This window comes from Megascapheus bottae, chromosome 7, assembly GCF_031878675.1.
Source record: "Megascapheus bottae isolate mThoBot1 chromosome 7, mThoBot2.hap1, whole genome shotgun sequence".
NCBI lineage: Eukaryota > Metazoa > Chordata > Mammalia > Rodentia > Geomyidae > Megascapheus > Megascapheus bottae.
In genome coordinates this window covers 39,123,979-39,139,907 of record NC_143515.1, presented here as the reverse complement: position 1 = coordinate 39,139,907, position 15,929 = coordinate 39,123,979, and positions in this window count along the sequence as shown.

Sequence of the window (15,929 nt, the reverse complement as noted above, 5' to 3'; positions counted from 1 at the left end):
TCCAGAGAGCTAAACAAAATAGGAGAGAAAAGACTGGGTGGGGCAAAGAGGGTGCTCGCTTATGACAGAGGCTGGTCCTCCATTGATCCTGCTGTATGCCTTTTAAACACAACCTCATTCCCTTCTCTGTTCTGATGGAGTCTTCTAATAAAAGGCAATCAGGAGTCATATGAAGTGCCTAGCAAGTATGTATTCTTTAGGGGAAGAAAGCCATTCAAAGCAGTACAAAATCCCTGTAGGAAGGGCACTGGTCCTGTCAGAATTGGAGCTTGACTGAGATACGTGACACATGCTTATGATCCCAATTACTCAGAGATAGAGGTAGGAGAATCATGATTAGAGGACACCCTGGGAAAAGTTAGAGATGCCTTGTTTGGGGGGATGGGTGTGTGGGAGGGGAGGAAGCTGGGCCCTGGTAGCTCTTGCTTGAATTCTAACTACTGAAGGAACTGAGATATGAGGATCAAGGTTCAAAGCTAGCCCAGGAAGAAAACTCCATGGGATTGTTATCTCCAATGAATCACCAAAAGCCAGGAATGGAAGTGTGGCTCAAGTAATAGAGTGGCAGCCTTGAGCACAAAAAGCCAAGTTTAAGCCCTACTATATAGTAATGCACACACACACATAAACTACCTAGAGGTTATTTTCAAGCCTCAAATTTAAGCCCCAATATATAGCAACACACACATACAAACATAAACTACCTAGAGTTTATTTTTATTTATTTATTTTTTGTCAGTCCTGGGCTTGGGCTTAGGGCCTGAGCACGGTCCCTGGATTTTCTCAGGCTAGGGCTCTACCACTTGAGCCACAGCACCACTTCTGGCTTTTTGCTACGTATGTGGTACTGAGGAATCGAACCTGGGTCTTCGTGCATGCTAGGCAAGCACTCTACCACTAGGCCAAACTCCCAGCCTAGAGTTTATTTTTAACAAGTTGCATTTACAGCAACCCCCCAGAGAAGGGCCCCAGGCCTGAGGACAGCCTCTTTGAGTTGCATGGGGGCTACTGCATTACTGCATTAGGGTATTGGTGTGGCTGTGAAAAGTATCTAAGTGATGTTAATCACACATACCTGTTGCTATGTATGATCTCTGTCTCTCTGTCTCTCTGTCACACACACACACACACACACACACACACACACACACAGAGAGTAATATTTTTGTTCAGTAAGCCAAAATCCAGGTGCCACACTACTTCTATACTAATGAATAGGAAAAATGAAGTCCCAAACAGTGAAGCCAGCCTATCTAGGGCCCCAAGAGACAAGGTAGCAGAGCCCAGGGTTGACCTTTCCCCACTCCCTTTGTGTCTCAGCAGGGCTTTGTTCCTGTCCTTATGCAATTAAAGCCTACTCATTCACTTTTGCAGCTCCTTCTTCGCTCAGCCCAGCATAGGGCCCCCAAGCCTTGGCTTCCAGTGAACACATCTGCTTGGTGGAGAAATGGGTGGGCCCCAAGAGCAGATTTATTGCTCCCATAGCGCCTTGGGCTCCTTCCCAGCTCATGGAATTGGACCAGTGACAAGGATAAATGTGTTTGACTCTAGGTTCAGTCACTGAGAATTTATTTAGTACCTGCAGGAAGAAAAAAACAGCAATTTTGTAGCACACAAGACAGGGAACCCTGTGGGAGAATGGAGGGGATGGCGGAAGAAGCTTGCTTGTTCTTTGTTTATTTGCAATCCAGGTGTGGGCAAGAGAACTCGGGCAGAAGTTCAAAGAAGGAAATAGATGGTTGAGATGAGGCACAGGACAGGTTAAATATTTTCTCTGAGATTAAACAGCTAGTGAAGAGCTGCAGACCTGGTGATGTACAAACTTTGCTCGTTTGTGGGGTTGTTTGTTCTGAGACATATATGTTAAAACAGAAATCAGTGGGGTGCCACTGGCTCAGGCCTATAATCCTAATCAGGAGGCTGAGATTTACAGATTGAGATTCAAAGCCAACCTGGGAAGGAAAGTCTATGAGGCTCTAATCTCTAACCACACACACACACACACACACACACACACACACACACACACACACACACAAAGCTGGAACTGCAGCTATGGCTCACCTGGTAAAACACTAGCCCTAAGTGAAAGAAGTAAGGGACAGTGCCCAGGCCCCAAGCTCAAGCTCTGGTACTGACATAAAAGTAAAGGTGGGGGGGGGTGGAGATGGAGGAAGTCCTACAAAAGGATTTAGCAAGAAAGATTGTGTATATGTATGTATATATATTGACAGTCCTGGGGCTTGAACTTAGGGCTTGAGCACTGTCCTTGGCCTTTCTCAAGGCTAACACTCTACCACTTGAGCCACTGTACCACTTCCAGCTTTTTCTATGTATGTGGTACAGAGGAATGAAACCTGGGTTTCGTGCATGCTAGGTAAGCACTCTACTACTAGATCAAACTCCTGGCCTAAAAGATAATGTTGTTTAAAGTTTTGGAAAAGTGATTCACCGGTTCCTACCCCACACCACTCAGTGTCCAGAAGCTTACACTGGCTCTGTGAGAAGTAAGATCTGCTTAGCCCAAACTGAGTTTCTCTGAACAGCACTTAGCCACCTGTGGAATTTCCCTCTTGCTCCAGCTAGTTTCTGGAGGTGGCCCTCATGGAGGTGGCTTCTTCATGATGTGTGGAGATAGAGAATCACATCCTAGCCAAGCTGTGAATGACAGAAGCCACCTGTCTCCAGCTCTTCTCTGGGTTCAACATTCTGTTTCTGAAATTCATGCCAAGTCTTATTTGGAGAGAATAGCCAGAGGTGTTGGTGGTCCGGATGGCACCAGTAGCAGTCAGATTTGTTGGTTAAATATGCTCCTGAAAGCAACTTGTTCCTGTGCATCTAATAGATGTCATGTACTAGTCTAGCCACTGGAGATTCAATATTGAATAAGATAAAATCCAGAGCTGGGCACCAGTGGCTCATGCTTGTCATTTTAGCTACTCAGAAGGCTGAGATCTGAAGATGATGGTTCAAAACCAGCTCAGGCAGAAAAGTCTATGAGACTCCTATCCTATCTCCAATTAACCAGCAAAAAAAAAAGAAAAAAAGGTGGAAGTGGGCGCTGGGAGTTTGGCCTAGTGGTAGAGTGCTTGCCTAGCATGCATGAACACCCGGGTTCGATTCCTCAGTACCACATACATAGAAAAAAGCTGGAAGTGGTGCTGAGGCTCAAATGGTAGAGCTCTAGCCTTGAGAAAGTCCAAGGACAGTGCTCAGGCCCTAAGCTCAAGCCCAGGACTGGCAAAAAAAAAAAAGAGGGCCGGGAGTTTGGCCTAGTGGTTAAAGTGCTTGCCTAGCATGCACGAAGACCCGGGTTCGATTCCTTGGTACCACATACATACAAAAAAAAAAAGCCGGAAGTGGTGCTGAGGCTCAAGTGGTAGAGCTCTAGCCTTGAGAAAGTCTAAGAACAGTGCTCAGGCCCTGAGCTCAAGCCCAGGACTGGCAAAAAAAAAAAAAAAAAAAAAAAAAAGAAAGGTGGAAGTGGAGCTGTGATTCAAGTGGTAGGCCACTAGCCTTGTACAGAAAAGCTCAAGAACAATACCCAGACCCTAACTTCAAGCCCCAGGACTGACACACACACCTTCAAAAGTCTAGGCAAAACAGACAGCGTGCCGGGCACAGTGGCTCACATCTGTAATTCTAGCTGCTCTGGAGGCTGAGATCTGAGGATAGTGGTTCAAAGCCAGCCTGGGCACTGAAGTCCGAGAGACTCTTATCTCCAATTAACCACCAGAAAACTGAAAGTGGTGCTGTGGCTCTAGAGGTAAGGTGGTAGCCTTGAGCTGGAGAGCTCAGGGACAATACCTAGGCCCAGAGTTCAAGCCCCATGATTAAAAAAAATACCCAAGCCAAACCAAACCAAACCAAAAACCCAACAATGAAAGCAAAAAGAGATGGCATACAAATAATTGTCCTTGGGGCCAGGAATGTGGCCTAGTGGTAGAGTGCTTGACTAGCATACACAAAGTCCTGGATTTGATTTCTGGGTACCACATACACAGAAAAAGCCGAAGTGGTGCTGTGGTTCATGCGGTAGAGTGCTAGCTAGCCTTGAGAAAGCTCAAGGACAGTGCCCAGGTCTGAGTTCAAGCCCCAGAACTGCCAAAAAGGAAAAAAAATCAAATAATTGTCCTAAAACAGGTCAGCTAAGAACAGCACTGAAATAAAGTAAGGTAATCATAGACTATGGGGGGAGGGGTGCTATTTTATATGAAACAATCTTTCCATGTGGGTATTTTTGTTTGTTTGTTTGTTTTGCCAGCTTGAACTCAGGGCCTGAGCACTGTCCTTGGGCTTTCTCAAGACCTAGTGCTCTACCACATGAGCCACAGCATCAGTCCTGGATTTTTTTTCTATGTGTGCAGTACCATGGAATCGAACCCAGGTCTTTGTGCATGCTAGGCAAGCACTCTACCACTAGGCCAAACTCCCAGCCCCTATGTGTTTTTTTTGATGGTGCCAGGGATTAAACCCAGGGCTTCAAACATGATAGGCAAGACTTTTTTGAAGGGGCAATACCTGAGCAGAGTTCTATGAAAGTAAGTTAAATGAATTAAAAAAAAAACTGTCGTGTTAGGAAGTGAGGTTAGAAGTAATGGAAAGTAGGTCCTATAGAACAGTGAAGTCAAGGTAAGACATTTCTTCAAGTGACATAGAAAGTCATAGTAGAGATTCATTAAGGACAGAAAAGGAGACTCTGCTTTTGGATGAGGGCAATTTTCTAAGTGGTGAGAGCTCACTCTCTGCCTTGAAGTAATAAAGCTCATGGAAAGTAACTGAATTTTTCTCGATAGTGAATGTTACTTCCAGATTAGCCATTCATTCTGCAAACAGAGATTGAGGCATCCTAGCTCTCACATGCCAGGTGGCAAGGGCCAAAAGAACTTTCAGTAACATTTCTCCATGGGAGTGGAACATCTACCAGGTGCCTGGAAGGTGAAAGGTCTTTAGTCTCCTGTCATCATCAGTGATGATCAAGATGTTTATGCTCCCTTATGCTGCATGCTAAGGCCCAGTTTACCATGCCTTCCACCCCACATAGTCTTTAGTGGGAGCCTAGCGAGCCAGCCAGGGTAGGGAAGGCTTGTCTCTACTCAACTTTAGGGCAGACTCTAATGCTATTTCATTCTGCAAAATGAGCCAAAGTCAGGTGCACAACTTCCTGTGCACCTTTCAAAAGATAGCTTCAGGGGCATGGTGGTAGGGTGTTTGCCTCACATACATAAAGCTCTGGGTTCAATTCTTTGGTACCACATACATAGACAAAGCCAGAAGTGGTGCTGTGGCTCAAGTGGTAGACCTTTAGCCTTGAGAAAGCCCAAGGACAATGCCCAGGTGAGTTCAAGCTCCAGGACTGGAAAAAAAAGATAGTTTCAAACTCTGGGCAATGGGGAACCCCATTTTCATCTGGACCCTCCATTCAGACCAGGAGGGAGACTTCAGGTGACTCTTGTTCAGAAAAGATCAATGCCACAGGGATGTGTCCTTCTGTGAGCTTGTCCTCTGCTGTGTGTCAAGCACTGAAGGGTTCCAGCTGGCACGGTGCTGTGGGGTGCAGGCAGTGCTTAGCTGGGAAGGGCAGGGATGGACTAAATGAATCCATGTCAGATATGGAATGGCTCCAAGTCTTTCCTTCCCAGCTGGTGAGGGGAGCCTCTTCCTCACATCCTCTGGAACTGTTTAAAGAGAGGAGAAGACTCACCCAGCCTTTTATTACTCCTGGCTATGGAGCAGGCATTTTGGGAAATTGCACCATGAAGGCCTTGGGAACTGTTAATAGCAGGCTGTCTGGCTGGCACAGGAAGAGGCTGCAGGTGAGTATTTCCCATAAGATGCTGCCGGGTGAGCAACTATTAAAACCAATACCAACAGTGGCTCTTCAAGGAATGGTCTTAACGATTCTGTCAGAAATCTGGGCCTGTGGACACATGGCCAGTAAGCTTCTTCAAAAATAGCCTAATGGATGACATGAATGGATGCCAGGAATGTTTAATGGATGCTTGGTCCTGTGCTAGAAATTCTCACATGCCATCTTTAATCTTTACCACAAACAACTCAAAGAAGAAGGTGGCATTGTGATTTTTTTCCATTTCACAGATGAGGAAACCAAGGCTTGCCCATGAAGCCACCTATGTTTGCTAAAAAAGTTTTTAAAGAGAAAAGCAACTATGTTCATCTATGTTGAAATATAACACAGAACAGGAGCAAGGCCTAGAGGTAGAGTGCTTGCCTAGCATGCACAAAGCCCTGGGTTTGATTCCTCAGGACCATATACTCAGAAAAGATGGAAGTGGTGCTGTGGCTCAAGTGGCAGAGTGATAGCCTTGAGCAAAAAGGGTCCAAGGACAGTGCTCAGGTCCTGAGTTCAATCCCCAGGACTGGCAAAAAAAAAAGTACAAAAGTTTTACAAAATTAACTCTGTCCTACAAAAACCATGTCCAAGCACAGCACTATTTCGGGTATCTTTGCCTGTCTTCTAGCTATATAGACTATATTTACAATGTATTGGTGATTATGTGTCTATGAGTGTGTGTCTGTGTGTGTCTGTGTGTGTGTGGCTAATCACACATCGGCACCTTTATTTAAGCTTTCCTGGAAGGCTTTGTCCAAACCTGGCAGAGCTCTTTGATTTTCAAAATGGTTGTATCATGGTTTATAGTGTGATATACAAGAGGTTAGGTGGCTTATTTATTTTACAAAGTGTTATTGACAGATCTTGCTATATAGCTCAGCTCAGGCTGGTTTCAGTTGTGTGTGTGTGTGTGTGTGTGTGTGTGTGTACTGGTCCTGGGGCTGGCTTGAACTCAGGGCATTGGGTGCTGTCCCTGAGCCTTTTCTGCTCAAAGCTAGTGCTCTACCACTTGAACCACAGCTCCATTTCTAGTTTTTCTTTGTTTTCAGTCATTTATTGGAGGTGAGAGTCTCATAGACTTTCCTAGCCAAAGTTGGCTTCAAACCATAACCCTTAGATTTCAGCCTCCTGAGTAGCTAGGATTACAGGTGTGAAATACTAGTTATTGTCCTGGCCTCAGCACTTTGATTTTCCTGCCTCAGCCTCCCAACATCTAGGATTATTGGTGGATACCACCACATCTGGATTATTGGTGGATACCACCACACCTGGCTTACCTAGTCTACTTGGGGAATCTTGAAGACCTGATTTTTGCTATTGGTAACTGTGTTGCTGTGAGCATCTTTGGAGAAATGTCCCTGTATACAACTGTGAGCAGCACTGTGCTTTTGCTAATACAAGCAAGGAGATGACATCCAGGGCAGTTGGGGCCCCTTGCCAGGTGACTGGCTCAGAGGTTCCACTTGAGGCACAGCCAGGGCATTTGGGGATGGTGCCAAGAGGGCCATTTGGGTTCCAGGCTTCAGGACATTCTATCTAGACAGTCCTCCAGTTCTCACAGTGACAGATTTCAGCACTGGCTAGCATCTAGGGACATTTTTGGATGTGGAGTGTGGACAGGGGGCCCCTCATTCTACTACCATCACACCACAACCCCCTTCATGCAGCCAGGAGATGCAGAGATGGGCAGCTGCCTGCCAACTGGGTAGGTGGAGACTACCACGCCAGGCTCAGAGAAGCAGGCATAGGCTGAAGCCTAGAGAGATGCAGTTACTTGCCCAATGCCTCTCAAAGTAGGGAGCACAATGGGGAGGGGCTGGAACAGGGTCTTCTCCTCCCCCCACCCCCATGCACAGCTCCCACTACCTCTCCTGCTGGCTGCCTGGAGCAGATTCATTCATCAGAGCTCATTTTGGGTCATAGGGCTTGAACTAAGGGCTGGGTACCATCCTTGGCTCTTTTACTCAAGGCTAGTGCTCTATCACTTCAAGCCAGAGCATCACTTCCAGTTTTCTGGGGGTTAATTAGAGATAAGGTCTCTTGCACTTTCCTGCTGGGGCTGGCTTTGAACTGCAACCCTCAGATCTCAGCCTCCTGAGTGGCTAGGATTACAGGTGTGAGCCGCCAGCCATATTGCTTCTCTGTGGGCCACAGGGCTCCAGAAAAGCCTGAAGCTACTTTTGGCCCAGAAAGTATAGGACTGATGCAGGTTGATGCCTGCCCTGTGGGTGGGGCAGTGGGTAATGCCCCTGTCCCTTTTAAAACTTCCACCACCAGGACGAAGCTGACTTTTTGCCTGTCTCATGAAAATCCTATTATCTGTCACTACCTTGTATTAGTCAAACCATCTTTGGTAGTAAAAAACAAAAGCAGGTTTATCCTGGCTTCTTGCCAAGAGTGATTTTTAATTTATTCATATGCAACCTGTCTCAGTCCACTGTCATATTATCTGCCTTTTTGTTGTGACTCAGTGACCCAATCTGCTTTCATCTTAGAATTGCAGCCTCAGTGTGAGTTTCCATAATTGATCAGGTTCAGCACGGGAGAACCACATACTAACATTTTGGGGGTCTCGCAAATTGACTAGAATTAATCACATGGCCACTCCTAACTGTAAGAGCTAGGGAATGGGGAGAGGATGCTTAAAATAATCCTGAGCAATGTCTCTTTGTCAAGCCCCTTCAGTTCTGGGGCCAGGCAAGGGTGGGCTTCAGCAAGCAGGGAATGACCACAGACCTACAGACTGTTGCTAACAGATTTGGGGCTAGAATGATCTTCCAGGCATTACTCAACTGCTAATTCATCTGTACAAGAATTTTGTTATTTTGCCTGGCACAGTGGCTCACACCTGCAATCCTAGCTACTCAGGAGGCTGAGATCTGAGGATCAATGTTTAAAGCCAGCCCGGCACAAAAGAACCTGAGACTCATATCTCCAATTAACCTCTAAAAAGCAGGAAGCCCCATAACCCACACACAGAAAAGGATTTTGCTATTTTAAAGCTATTATTATTGTCATTATTATTTTTTTGCTAGTCCTAGGCCTTGAACTCAGGGCCTGAACACTATGATTGGGCTTTCTCAAGGCTAGAGCTCTAGCACTTGAGCCACAGCACTACTTCCAGCTTTTTTCTATGTATGTGGTACCGAGGAATCGAGCCTGGGTCTTCGTGCATGCTAGGCAAGCACTCTACCACTAGGCCAAACTCCTGGCCTATTGTTAACATTATTATTGCAGCATGGAGTTTAAACTGCTAGGCGGCCAGTTAGCACTTGCACCACTCTAGTAGCAGTCATTTTATTCTTGTTATAAAATAAGACATACAGGGCTGGGAGTTTGGCCTAGTGGTGGAGAGCTTGCCTAGCATGCATGAAGACCCAGGTTCGATTCCATTGTACCACATACATGGAAAAAGCCAGAAGTGGTTCTGAGACTCAAGTGGTAGAGCTCTAGCCTTGAGAAAGTCCAAGGACAGTGCTCAGGCCCTGAGCTCAAGCCCAGGACTGGCAAAAAAAAAAAAAATAAGACATACATACATGGAGAACCCAAAAAACAAATGCAGAGCTTAAGCTTGGTAAATTATAAGGTAGGCTCTCTCTCTTTTTTGAAAAATAATTAATTGTGTGTGTATGTGGTGTGTGTGTGTGTGTGTGTGTGTGGTAAGAGAGAGAGAGAGGGAGGGAGGGAGGGAGGGAGGGAGGGAGGGAGAGAGAGAGAGAGAGAGAGAGAGAGAGAGAGAGAGAGAGAGAGAGAGAGAGAGAGAGAGAGAGAGAGGGAGGGAGGGAGGGAGGGAGGGAGGGAGAGGGAGGGAGGGAGGGAGGGAGGGAGGGAGGGAGAGAGAGAGAGAGAGAGAGAGAGAGAGAGAGAGAGAGAGTTGGCCTGGAACTTGGGCTTCTCTTTCTCTGGAGACATGTACGATGGAGCTCAGCTTAAGTCACTTTTGCAGTAGCTGTCTCTCAAGGAAAGATGTAGAACTTTCCAGCAGAGCTTGCTGGTTTAGTTGTTAGATCTAGCATTCTATTTTGTCAAGCTTGAGTCTAATACCATTTTGGAAAAGTAAGGTTTGAAAGTTCAGAGGTAGGGTGCTCTGCTTTATTATTTATTTATTTTGGTGCTGGCCCTGGGGCTTGAACTCAGAGTCTGAGTGCTACTCCTAAACTTTTTTGTGCTCAAGGCTAATGCTTTACCATTAGAGCTATATATACCTCTACTTTCCAGCTTTTATATTTTTATTTATTTATTTGGTGATTAATTGGAGATAAGTTCCATGGACTTTCTTGCTTGGGCTGGCTTTCAACTTCAGTCCTCAGACCTCAGCTTCCTGAGTAGCAAGGAGTATAGATGTGAGCCACCAGCACCTGGCCAGTTGCTCTAATGTTAAACAGAGGGTTGTCTAATCCCAGTAATGAAGTTGAAATGTGCTTGAGACTCAGGGAGTAAGAAAGTCCTTCCATCTTGCAAATGAATGGAGGACAAAACATAAGGGACCCAGGCAGGCCAGGAAGGGGCTGGGATAAGCTGTTACCAGGCTCTCTTGGTGCTCTCACTGAGGACATGGTCTGTGGTCACCCTGCTTCCTATGGCTCTAGCATTCAGACTTGTCCTGGGAGGCTACCACACCCAGTGGATGGCCTCTCCTTCCAGCCAAGCTGCAGCCAGGAGGTTAGCCTGACCCTGAGGACTCCCAGGTCTGGTCAGAAGCCCCAGTGCTCCTGCCAAGGTATGTGTCAGCCTCAAAGTAGCACACAATGTTTTGGTAACTTGCAAGGGCTGAATCCTAGAAAGATTGTCTGTTTCTGTTCCTGGCTGGTCCGCTGGCCTGGATGATGTGTGCCCCGCCCCTGAGGGCCTGGTGCACCTGCTGGGAGAAGGCTCTGTGCTTGGCCTCTCCCACCGAGCCTAGCCAGCACATATTTCTAGGCTCAAGTCAGACTGAGGAAAGTGCAGCTTTCTCCCCTCTTCATATTCTGGCCCCTTCGACCTAGTGGAGCCACTGACCCCATTCTGGATAGAAAACTGAGAATTTCCCCCTGTTAGCTGTGGCTGAAATGGAGTCTAGATGTAATCCTCCTTCTGAGGAAGGGGTGAGTGTTCTCTTTCAGAATATTTGGGAAAACATTCCCAAAATACCAGAGCCTGAGTGCAAATCTCTTTTCTGTCATCAAGAAGAGGATGAATCACACAGAATACACAATTTTCTTGTCCTCAAGATACTGCATACATACTTACAGTTAGTGTCATGTGCTGAGTTTGTGTGTGTGTGTTTGTGTGTGTGTTTTAATTTGAAATGTCAATCCTTCTGCCCACACTAGCTGTAACTCTCCAGCTTCTTTCCCTATCAAGTCTTCAGTGGCAGGAGGTGGCAGCAGACAGCTTGGCTGTGCTCTGAAATGGAGCACTGGTGGCTCACTGCCTGTAAAACAAGCATAAAAGCTGATAAATGGCTCTCAGGGCCCTAGGAGAATGCAGGAGATGGGGGAAGTTAAAATGTTTTGCAGAAGTGTACACTGCCCTTACAGGCCTTGGCTGAGGTGAGGCATCAAATGAAGAGCTTCTCTGCTTATCTCATCAAGATGGTGAAGAAGCAGAAGCAGCCCTTTGAAAGCATCATGTAAAAGGCACACTACAACTTCTGGGCCCAAAGGGTTGACTCACAGGGTCCTCAGTCTAGAATCTTGTTTGTTTGTTTGTTTTTGTGCCAGTCCCAAGGCTTGAACTTGAGGCTTCCTTAGCTTTCTTGCTAAAGACTGGTCATTGGAGACACAGCATTTTGTCAGTTGATTGGAGTTGAGTCTCAGGCTGGCTTCTACATAGGATCCTCAGATCTCAGCCCCTGAGTAGCTAGACTTATAAGCATGGGCCACAGACACCTGGCTGTGCCCTGTGTTTGGTCCTTGCTCTCTTGCTGCACCTTGGACAGGATGCTTTCATTCCTGGCTGTGTCGGCTCTCAAGGCCAGGCAGACAGAATTGGTGCTCTCTTTTGGCAGGGAGAATGCTTTTTTGGAAGACACTCAAAAGGCAACCATAGTTACTAATGGAGCATGACAAGCACGAGGCGGAGGTAGTTATTACTCAAGCTCCACAAAGGAGGAAACAACGTGGGATGGATTTTACATCGAGCCACAAATATCCAGTGCAAGAACTCCCTGAAGAGTGGAGATGAAGAAGCAGACACACCAGATACCCCGTGCAGCATCCGCTTCAGAGTCCCAAGAAGCCTCACATAAACACACAACCTCACAACTGCCCTCTGGCCAGAGACGAGATCATGAGCTGAAATCTCGGCAGAATGTTCACTAACCGAATTGTCTGTGGGGATGCATTTAGAATGTTCTTGGATTTCGAATCACTTGTGTTGTCTCCTCTGAGCCAGAAAAAGACAGACAGGCCCAGGATGGAAGGAAATGGTCTTGTTATACGCAATCGCTTTATCAGCAATGGACTTCCGTCTGAGTAAGAATTTTCTTCAAGGTCAGGCAAAGAGCCTGACTTCATCCTCCTTTTCCTCCTTCCCCTCAAAGCAAGCAAGACTCCAATTCCCAGCATGAAACGCCGTAGAAGGCTAGGGATGGGCATATATCACTTTCAGGTGTTTACTTGCTGAAGGAAGTGACATTTACTGATGGAAAAAAGAGGGCAGAGATCCACAGCTCAAAGAGCGAGTATGAGCTGCATTAGATTCTCCAGCTTAGCCAGAGATCTGAGGAGCTGAGCAGAAGAGCCAACCATTGGATGGCTCAGAAAAGCCTTGGAAAGCTGACATCCCTAACAGGAAGCTGCCCACACGCTAGGGATGCGATGGTCAAGGCTGCATCTCCTTTGTGAGAAGGTCAAGGCTACACCTGAATAGAGGGCTCTCCGTGCAGTGGAGACAATGCCAAGGAACCAATGAAAAGACCATAGAGCTGCCCTCAAGCTTGGGTCACACATCCCCCTGAAAGCTACTGTTCCATGTGAAACAGACGCTCAGTGTGGGTAACTCTGACTTGCTGACCTCTGTGAGATGCACAAAGACAAGACCTCAATGGAACTGGTGTAAGAAGGGACAGAGGACAAAATGGTCAGATAAGAAGAGATACAAAGAGAGCTATCTAAAATAAGTAGTGAATACAAAGTAAACAAAATTGAAGGGGCAGAGTGAAAGCTGCACTGGAGAGAATAAGAGAATTGACAATAAAACAACCTGTGTTTGTACTACCTTCTCAGTATCCCTCTGTACTAGCAAAAATTAATTGCACTGGGCTTGGTGGCTCATGCCTATAATCCTAGCTATGAGAGATAACCTAAAAATAAAATCTAAAGATCGCAGTTCAAAGCCAGTCTAGGTTTTCAAAGCCAGACCAAGTAGGAAAATCTTTGAGACTCTTATTTCAACCACCAAAAAGCCAGAAGTGGTAGAGTGCTAACTTGGAGCCAAAAAGCTAAGGCAGTGCCTGGGCCCTGAGTTCAAGCCCCAGTACCTGTATAAAACAAACAAACATACAAAATAAATTAAAGGGGACCCTGAAGAGCTTCAATATAAGTGAATCATAGCTATTCACATGGCGGAATTAGGAATTAAAGCTAAACAATTAACAATATTTATTAAAATTTGGGCTGGGGCCTAGCTTGTGTGAGGTACTAGATCCAATCACTAGCACTGTTGAGTCAAATAAATCATTAAAATTCATATAAAAAAACTAGAAAAACCTCTTTTCATGTAAGTAGAAGGTTTAATGAAAAATAACTATATTTTCAAAATGCAAACTAATGTAGTGAGAAGAATCATTTACTTATAGTTCTCAAATCTCTTTAATAGACGATGACTATATTGTCGCATTTGCTGGTCAATTCAGTATGTAGTGAGTTGTTTTGGTTGATATATATGAAGAAAATCTGGTTATTGGAAAGGGAAAATTAAATCAAAGTCTTCTTTGATGTTGTGCCAAAACTCACGAATGATAATTCCTTTTTGTTGTTGTTGGTTGTTGGGCTTGATTGGAGGGCCTGTGTGCTATTCCTGAGCTTTTTCACTTAAGGCTAAAAATCTACCACTTTCTGTCACTTCCAGTTTTCGGGTCAGTTGGTAAGAGCTTCATGGACTTTACTGCCTGGGCTGGCTTCAAACATTATCTTCAGACCACAGCCTCTTAAGTAGCTAGGATTACAGTCGTGAGCCACTGGTACCCAGTGAAGTGATAGTTTCTTAATGCTGAGTTTCATATTACAATGTGAAATCTGAGGCTAGTATTTCTTTAGTACATCACTCTGAATGAGTGTTTTTCCCCATGCATTATTTTATAGCAGCTTGTCTTGGTCATTTGGAAGATACTAGTTCACTGAATTAAACCAACTTCACATGTGGGAGGTAAGTGATATCGCACTGCACTACACTGCCAAACCCAAATCACACTTCTCAATACTATCAATTCCATGAGAAAACTCTGTTGGGAAACTGTCAACACTAATAGATAGATGTTTTATTTATTAAAAAAATTCCAGTTAAGCCACTAGTTTAGCTTGTAGCTCCCAACAACTGCACCTGAGATTTTTCTTGAGATAACATACTTAACTGTGTAACAGAGGTACTTTCTGTGTAGGTGCCATTTTGTCACAGAATATTAAAAAGATATAAACTCAAGGGTTAAGATTTATTAAAAACAATATAATATTTGTTCCTTTATGAAGCATATTCTTTCTTTATTAACATTAGTTGTGACACTTTCACACATGTATACAATGTATCCTGATCAATTTTCCACCTTCTGTCACTATCCTTTACCCTACTCTCTCATTTAAAACACCAGTTAAGGGGCCGGAGTTTGGCCTAGTGGTTAAAGTGCTTGCCTAGCATGCATGAAGACCCGGGTTCGATTCCTCGGTACCACATACATAGAAAAAAGCCAGAAGTGGTGCTGAGGCTCAAGTGGTAGAGCTCTAGCCTTGAGAAAGTCCAAGGACAGTGCTCAGGCCCTAAGCTCAAGCCCAGGACTGGCAAAAAAAAAAAAAAAAAAACACCAGTTAAATAGGCTTCATAGTTCTATTTTCATACATGCAAACAAACTTCTCCAGAAAGCATATTCTTGAATGAAACTGTCATTTTCTTCTAGGAGGATCTATGGAGGTAAAGCACACAGCAGTGAGATCAACACAATTTATTAGCCCAAGGCACCAGCAACACTGTTTTTGTATGATCAGTGCAAATGCCAACCCAATGAAAAGAAAGCAAAGAATGTCTTAGGACTGTTTAGCTCAGGATTTCAGGGGTCTAGAGCTCACTTTTGGAGAAATACTACAACAGTCACAGTAGAAACTATCCCAGGGTGCAATTTAAGGGCCAGACGAAAATGATGAGAGAATGTGGCGAATAAGGAAGATTAGAGTGTCAATCCAGGAAGCACATATCCAGAGGAAGAAACTTGATAGGAAAGAACAGAAGCAATCACTGAAGAAAATATTGCTGAGTTAAAATCTGATTATAAGGCCGGGAATTTGGCCTAGTGGTAGAGTGCTTGCCTAGCATGCATGAAGATCTGAGTTTGATTCCTCACAAGCAGAAGTAATCTTGTAGCTCAAGTGGTAGAGTTCTTTCGAAAGCCCAAGGACAGTGATTAAGCCCTGAGTTCAAGCCCCAGTACTGGCAAAAAAAAAATAAACAAAACCCAATCTGTTTCTAAGCGGGGTGCTAGTGGCTCATGCCTGAAATTCTAGTTACTCAGGAGGCTGAGATATGAGGATGGTGGCTTGAAGCCAGCCCAGGTAAGAAAGTCCAGGAGGATACTTATCTCCAGTTAACCCCCAGAAAACTGGAAGTGGCACTGTGACTCAAGGTAGTAGAGCACTAGCCTTGAGCAAAAAAGCTTGGGAATAGCACCCAAGTCCTTGAATTCAAACCCGACGACAGACAATAACAACAACAAAATCTGATTCTAGCCAAGCATTGATGGCTCAGTCTTAGAATCCTAGTTACTTAGGAGGTTGAGATCTGAGGATCTTGCTTTGAAGCTACCCTGGGCAGAAAAGTCTGTGAGACTCTTATCTCCAATTAACAACCAAAAAGCCAAAAGTGAAGGTGTGGCCCAACTTAGCTTTGA